This window comes from Bombina bombina, chromosome 4 (assembly GCF_027579735.1).
Source record: "Bombina bombina isolate aBomBom1 chromosome 4, aBomBom1.pri, whole genome shotgun sequence".
NCBI lineage: Eukaryota > Metazoa > Chordata > Amphibia > Anura > Bombinatoridae > Bombina > Bombina bombina.
Window position 1 is genome coordinate 999,948,746 of NC_069502.1, and position 7,917 is coordinate 999,956,662.

Below are 7,917 nucleotides of genomic sequence, written 5' to 3' on the forward strand. Positions count from 1 at the left end.
GCAAGTCTATTGTGGACATAAAATGTCCTTGCTGAACAAAAGGCAGAATAGTCCTTATAGTCACCATCTTGAAAGTTGGTACTCTTACATAACAATTCAAAATTTTCAGATCCAGAACTGGTCTGAACAAATTTTCTTTCTTTGGTACAATGAATAGGTTTGAATAAAACCCCAAACCTTGTTCCTGTGGAGGAACTGGCATGATTACCCCTGAAGACTCCAGGTCTGAAACACACTTCAGAAAAGCCTGAGCTTTTACTGGATTTAAAGGGATGCGTGAGAGAAAAAATCTTCTCACAGGTCTTACTTTGAATCCTATTCGATACCCTTGAGAGACAATGCTCTGAATCCAATGATTTTGGACAGATTGTATCCAAAAATCCTTGAAAAACCTTAATCTGCCCCCTACCAGCTGAGCTGGAATGAGGGCCGCACCTTCATGCGGACTTAGGGGCAGACTTTGGTTTCCTAAATGGCTTGGATTTATTCCAATTTGAGGAAGGCTTCCAACTGGAAGCAGATTCCTTGGGAGGAGGATTGAGTTTTTGTTCCTTATTCTGACGAAAGGAACGAAAACGGTTAGAAGCCTTAGATTTTTTTTTTTTATCATTCACTTCTGCAGAGTTTAACATCTTGGGACACCAACAAGAAATTCGAAGAAGCAGCCTGCCATCCGTTCCAGATTTCAGGATTTGGATTATGGACTAGATGAACTGTCCAATACTACATTCCCACCATTTACAGTATTGGTTTGATTGGGATATTAACCACACTGTTTTTATTTTGCAGTTGTCACTCATGTATTTATTTGCATAGGTGTTTTTAATTTTGATGCACTGTATGTTTTTTTCTTCCAATTTTTATACAGGTATTTGGCGCACTGATTTTTTTATATATTAGTTAACTTCTTGTTTTTTGGGTATTGATCAGTTAGCGACTACACTTATTATACACCACCATACCGGCCATTATATATGTGGTTATACGGTGGGTAACATTTAAGATACCGCACTATCTGTGCACACATTCAAGATACCACATTATTTGTGCACACATGCACATAGATTGGAATAGTGGTTTTTATATCTAGTTTGCAATCACTGCACTGTTTTGCATATTTATAGATTACATTTATACAATTTTTGTATCACCTGTGATTCTTATAACTATTGATTCACACTATCACTATACACACACTAAAATACACATAATTTGGTTACTATAGAAGTGTTATCTATTGATATTCTCACATTTGAACTTTATATCACTTTTTATATCTTTATATATTTACCATGCAAAATAAAGACCAAAGGCTAAAACTCAGGGAAGCCCTGAGTAACCATGAGAATATACAAGATATGTCAGATGAAACCATAGACGATCTTTCCATGGTACAACTATTCCACAAACTAGAGGATGCCTTAAAAAATGAGCATAGACATTGGTGGGATATTGACACACTCAAAAAATACAAAGAGAGAGGTCAGATCCCTAGAGGTCTCAGAATTTCTAAATTATGTTCCTTTAAACAAGATGCAGATTTGACTGAAAAATGGCAAGCTGTGCTTATGTACTCCAAATAAAGTCTGTTTGCTTTTACAAGACTTTTGCCATGAAGTATCCTTTATTCATTTATTTACTCATCTTATTGATCCATCTGTTACATTGTATCCACAAATGTATCTACAATAACAGTGGACAGTACAAGACGAGCCGGCTCTGTGAAACTTCTGTTGCTGGATGCTGTTTGCTTTTTTTGCCATCGCCGCCCTCACACCCCAGAGGAACTCTGAAATCCATCAGTGTGAGTTAGCTGGACGACTCCTAACAGTCCAGAAGGCGTTTGTGACACTTCTCAAGTGTCATACAGCTTGTAAGTACGGTCTTACTTGTTTTATTGGCGGGTTATTATCATCTGATTGTGCACTATGGTGGCGCCTTTTTTTTTTATCATTCACTTCTGCAGAGTTTAACATCTTGGGACACCAACAAGAAATTCGAAGAAGCAGCCTGCCATCCGTTCCAGATTTCAGGATTTGGATTATGGACTAGATGAACTGTCCAATACTACATTCCCACCATTTACAGTATTGGTTTGATTGGGATATTAACCACACTGTTTTTATTTTGAAGTTGTCACTCATGTATTTATTTGCATAGGTGTTTTTAATTTTGATGCACTGTATGTTTTTTTCTTCCAATTTTTATACAGGTATTTGGCGCACTGATTTTTTTTATATATTAGTTAAAGCCTTAGATTTACCCTTAGGTTTTTTATCCTGAGGCAAAAAAACTCCTTTTCCTCCAGTGATAGTTGAAATAATAGAATCCAACTGAGAACCAAATAAATTATTACCTTGGAAAGAAAGAGATAGTAATCTAGATTTAGATGTCATATCAGCATTCCAAGATTTAAGCCACAAAGCTCTTCTAGCTAATATAGCTAAAGACATGGATCTAACATCAATTTTGATAATATCAAAAATGGCATCACAAATAAAATGATTAGCATGTTGCAGTAAGCGAACAATGCTAGATATGTCAAAATCCAATTCATGTTGCGCTAAATTTTCCAACCAGAAAGTTGATGCAGCTGCAACATCACCCAAAGAAATAGCAGGTCTGAGAAGATGACCTGAATATAAATAGGCCTTCCTTAGATAAGATTCAAGCTTCCTATCTAAAGGATCCTTAAAGGAAGTGCTATCTTCCATAGGAATAGTGGTACGTTTAGCAAGAGTAGAAATAGCCCCATCAACTTTGGGGATCTTTTCCCAAAACTCTATAGATTTTGCTGGTAAAGGATACAATCTCTTAAACATTGAAGAAGGAATAAAGGAAGTACCTGGCTTATTCCATTCCCTAGAAATCATATCAGAAATAGCCTCAGGAATGGGAAAAACCCCTGGAGAAACCACAGGAGGTTTAAAAACAGCATTTAAACGTTTATTAGACTGAACGTCAATAGGACTGGTTAACCTCAATATCCAAAGTAATTAACACTTCTTTTAATAAAGAACGCATATACTCTATTTTAAATAAATAAGTAGATTTGTCAGTGTCAATATCTGAGGAAGGATCTTCTGTTTCAGTTTCAGATAGATCCTCATCAGAAGAGGATGAATTATTATGTTATTGGTCATTTGAAATTTCATCAGCTAAATGAGAAGTTTTAAAAGACCTTTTACGTTTATTAGAAGGTGGAAATGCAGACAAAGCCTTCATAATAGAATCAGAAACGAATTCTTTAAAATTTACAGGTATATCATGCACATTAGAAGTTGAAGGAACTGCAACTGGCAATGTACTATTACTGATAGAAACACTATCTGCATGTAAAAGTTTATCTTGACAACTATTACAAATGACATTCGGTGGAATAATTTCTACAATTTTACAACAAATGCACTTAGCTTTGGTAGAACCGATGTCAGGCAGCAATGTTCCAGCAGAAACTTCAGAGGCAGGATCAGATTGGGACATCTTGCTCAATGTAAGAGAAAAAGCAACATATAAAACAAAATTATCTATTTCCTTAAATGACAGTTTCAGGAATGGGAAAAAATGCAAAAGCATAGGCCTCTTGATAGAAAAGAAAGCAGGAGGCAAACAACAATGGGGTATTGAAATAATGAAAAAAATTTGGCGCCAAGTATGATGCACAACGTAACGTAAACCTTTTTGGCGCCAAAAATGACCGGAAATGACACACTTGCGTCACTAATGACGCCGCCGTGTGAAAGGTCTCGGCATCACGTATGACGCCGGAAATGACAAAGTTGCGTCAAAAACGTATTTTTCCGCGCCAGAAAAGTTTGCGCCAAAAATGACGCAATAAAGTCTAACATTTGACGCACCCGCAGGCCTTACACCCGCAATTGCAAAAAAGTAGTCAAATTGAAAAAAGACTAAACCCCAGGTAAGAAATAAATTTCTTAAAGTGTTTATATTCCCAAATATGAAACTGACAGTCTGCAGAAGGAAATACATGAACCTGACTCATGGCAAATATAAGTACAATACATATATTTAGAACTTTATATAAATTGCATAAAGTGCCAAACCATAGCTGAGAGTGTCTTAAGTAATGAAAACATACTTACCAAAAGACACCCATCCACATATAGCAGATAGCCAAACCAGTACTAAAACAGTTATTAGTAGAAGTAATGGTAAATTGAGAGTATATTGTCGATCTGAAAAGGGAGGTAGGAGATGAATCTCTACGACAGATAACAGAGAACCCATGAAAAAGACCCCCGTTAGAGAAATCATCGTATTCAATAGGTGATACTCCCTTCACGTCCCTCTGACATTCGCTGTACTCTGAGAGGAATCGGGCTTCAACAATGCTGAGAAGCGCATATCAACGTAGAAATCTTAGCACAAACTTACTTCACCACCTCCATAGGAGGCAAAGTTTGTAAAACTGAATTGTGGCCGTGGTGAGGGGTGTATTTATAGGCATTTTGAGGTTTGGGAAACTTTGCCCCTCCTGGTAGGATTGTATATCCCATATGTCACTAGCTCATGGACTCTTGCCAATTACATGAAAGAAATCCTATTTTATGTTAGAAAAAAACTAACACCTGAGATCCTGCAAACACCATTGCATTTTCACATTCCAAATAGAAGTCAAGGGAGAAAAAAACATTATTGGAAAAAAAAAACTAACACCCATTGCGCAACCAACATAGCATATTCGCATTAGCAAATGTGAAATATTTACTGTGAATACATAGTTAAAATCTTTATTAAATATGAATATTGCATATATATGTTTTTACATCTTTTCATCTACTTAAAGGGACATGAAACCCAAAATGTTTCTTTCATGATTCAGATAGAGAATACAATTTTAAACAACTTTCCAATTTACTTCTATTATTTAATTTGCTTTCTTCTCTTGTTATCTTTTGCTGAAAGGCTTATCTAGGCAAGCTCAGGGGCCCGATCCGATATGCAGCGTCGCTCGCAAAAGCCGGTGTTTTGATATCACATATACGGCGTAGCATACAAGTTACGCCCGTATATTTCACCCGTCGCTCACAATTTTTACTCCCATAGGCTAACATGGGACCGCGTCGTAAGTCGGTATCCAATATACAGCACAAGGCCTTACGTGGCGAAAATGGAGAAATCTTACTCCATTTTCACCTCGCCATAAAATGCAGCCGTAGCAGGCCTTGCGCTGAGTATGGGAACACCGTAACTCCCTAAAATGCCTGCAAAAAAAACCTAACACCTATGCGCAATGTCTATCTACCTGTCAACCGCAATCCCCCACCGCAATAACTAATAAAGAATGCAAGGTCAATTCTATTGGCTGATCCAATCAGCCAATCAGATTGAACTTCAATCCGATTGGCTGATTAAATCAACCAATTGGATTTTTCCTACCTTAATTCTGATTGGCTGATAGAATCCTTTCAGCCAATTGGAATTTGAGGGACGCCATCTTGGATGACGTCATTTAAAGGAACCGTCATTCGTCGAGTAGTCGTCGTGCTGGAAGGATGCTCCGCGCCGGATGTCTTCAAGATGGAGTTGGATGGAAGAAGATAGAAGATGCCGCTTGGATGAAGCCTTCTGCCGGTCCGAATGTCCTCTTCTGCCCAGATAGGATGAAGACTTCAGCCGGTCTGGATGTCCTCTTCTGCCCCATCGGATGAAGACTTCTGCCCGGATCGGATGACCACTTGTGCCCGGCTGGGTGAAGACGGCTCAAGGTAGGGTGATCTTCAATGGGGTAGTGTTAGTTTTTTTTAAGGGGGGATTGGGTGGGTTTTAGAGTAGGGGTGTGTGGGTGGTGGGTTGTAATGTTGGGGAGGTATTGTCTTTTTTTTCAGGTAAAAGAGCTGATTACTTTGGGACAATGCCCCACAAAAGGCCCTTTTAAGGGCTATTTATAATTTAGTATAGGGTAGGGCATTTTATTATTTTGGGGGGCTTTTTTATTTTATTAGGGGGCTTAGATTATGTGTAATTAGTTTAAACTTCTTGTAAATTTTTTCTGTAATTTAGTGTTTTGTTTTTTTTGTACTATAGTTTATTTAATTTAATTGTATTTAATTTTAGCTAATTGTAGTTAATTTATTTAATTAATTGAATGATAGTGTAGTGTTAGGTGTATTTGTAACTTAGGTTAGGATTTATTTTACAGGTTATTTTGTAATTATTTTAACTAGGTAGCTATTAACTAGTTATTAACTATTTACTACCTATTGTACATAGTTAAATAAATACAAAGTTGCCTGTAAAATAAAAATAAATCCTAAAATAGCTACAATGTAATTATTAATTATATTGTAGCTATCTTAGGGTTTATTTTATAGGTAAGTATTTAGTTTTAAATAGGAATACTTTAGTTAATAATAGTAATATTATTTAGATTTATTTAAATAATAATTAAGTTAAGGGGTTGTTAGGGTTAGACTTAGGTTTAGGGGTTAATAACTTTATTAAAGTGGCGGCGACGTTGGCGGCGGCAGATTAGGGGTTAATAGATTTAATAGGTTATGTGGGCTATGGCGGTTTAGGGGTTAATACTAGGATATGTTTATTGCGGTGTGGGCTATGGTGGTTTAGGGGTTAATACTAGAATAGGTTTATTGCGGTGTGGGCTATGTCGGTTTAGGGGTTAATACTAGGATATGTTTATTGCGGTGTAGGCGGTTTAGGGGTTAATACTAGAATAGGTTTATTGCGGTGTGGGCTATGGCGGTTTAGGGGTTAATAATTAGGCTTATTGCGTTGTGGGGGCTTGTCGGTCTAGGGTTTAATACATTTATTATTAGGAGTGAGAGGGGGGATTGCGGATATAGGGGTATTTGTATCGGGCTGATTTTTGGGAGGCGTGTTAGACAGTTACGGGAGATTTAACATTTTAGTTAGTATTTTTAGGCGCAGGCAGTTTCTAAAGTGCCGTAAGTCACTAGCGACTCCAGAAATGTGTAGTTACACTTATTTCTGGACATCGCTAGTTTATCTGACTTACGGCACTTTAGGAACTGCCGGCGGGGTATATGTAATACCCGATGTGCGAGGTGAAATTACGGACGGCGCGGTTTCCCTCGCTTGCGCCAAAACCTATGCCGTATATCGGATCGCGCCCCAGGAGCAGCAGAGAACCTAGGTTCTAGCTGTTGATTGGTGGCTGCATATATATATATTGATTGCGATTGACTCACCCATGTGTTCAGTTAGAAACCATTAGTGTATTGCTGCTCCTTCAACAAATGATACCAAGAGAATGAAATAAATTAGATAATAGAAGTAAATTAAAAAGTTGTTTAAATTTGTATTCTCTATCTGAATCATGAAAGAAAAAAAACATAATTTATGTAAGAATTTACCTGATAAATTAATTTCTTTCATATTGGCAAGAGTCCATGAGCAAGTGACGTATGGGATATACAATCCTACCAGGAGGGGCAAAGTTTCCCAAACCTCAAAATGCCTATAAATACACCCCTTACCACACCCACAATTCAGTTTAACGAATAGCCAAGAAGTGGGGTGATAAAGAAAGGAGTAAAAAGCATCAACAAAGGAATTTGGAAATAATTGTGCTTTATACAAAAAAAATCATAACCACCATAAAAAGGATGGGCCTCATGGACTCTTGCCAATATGAAAGAAATTAATTTATCAGGTAAATTCATACATAAATTATGTTTTCTTTCATGTAATTGGCAAGAGTCCATGGGATATCAATACCCAAGATGTGGAACTCCACTCAAGAGTCACTAGAGAGGGAGGGATAAAAATAAACAAAAGCCATTTCTCGCTGAAAAAATAATCCACAACCCAAAATATAAGTTATTCTCATAAAGAAAATAAAAACTTAAAACATCAGCAGAAGAATCAAACTGAAACAGCTGCCTGAAGAACTTTTCTACCAAAAACTGCTTCTGA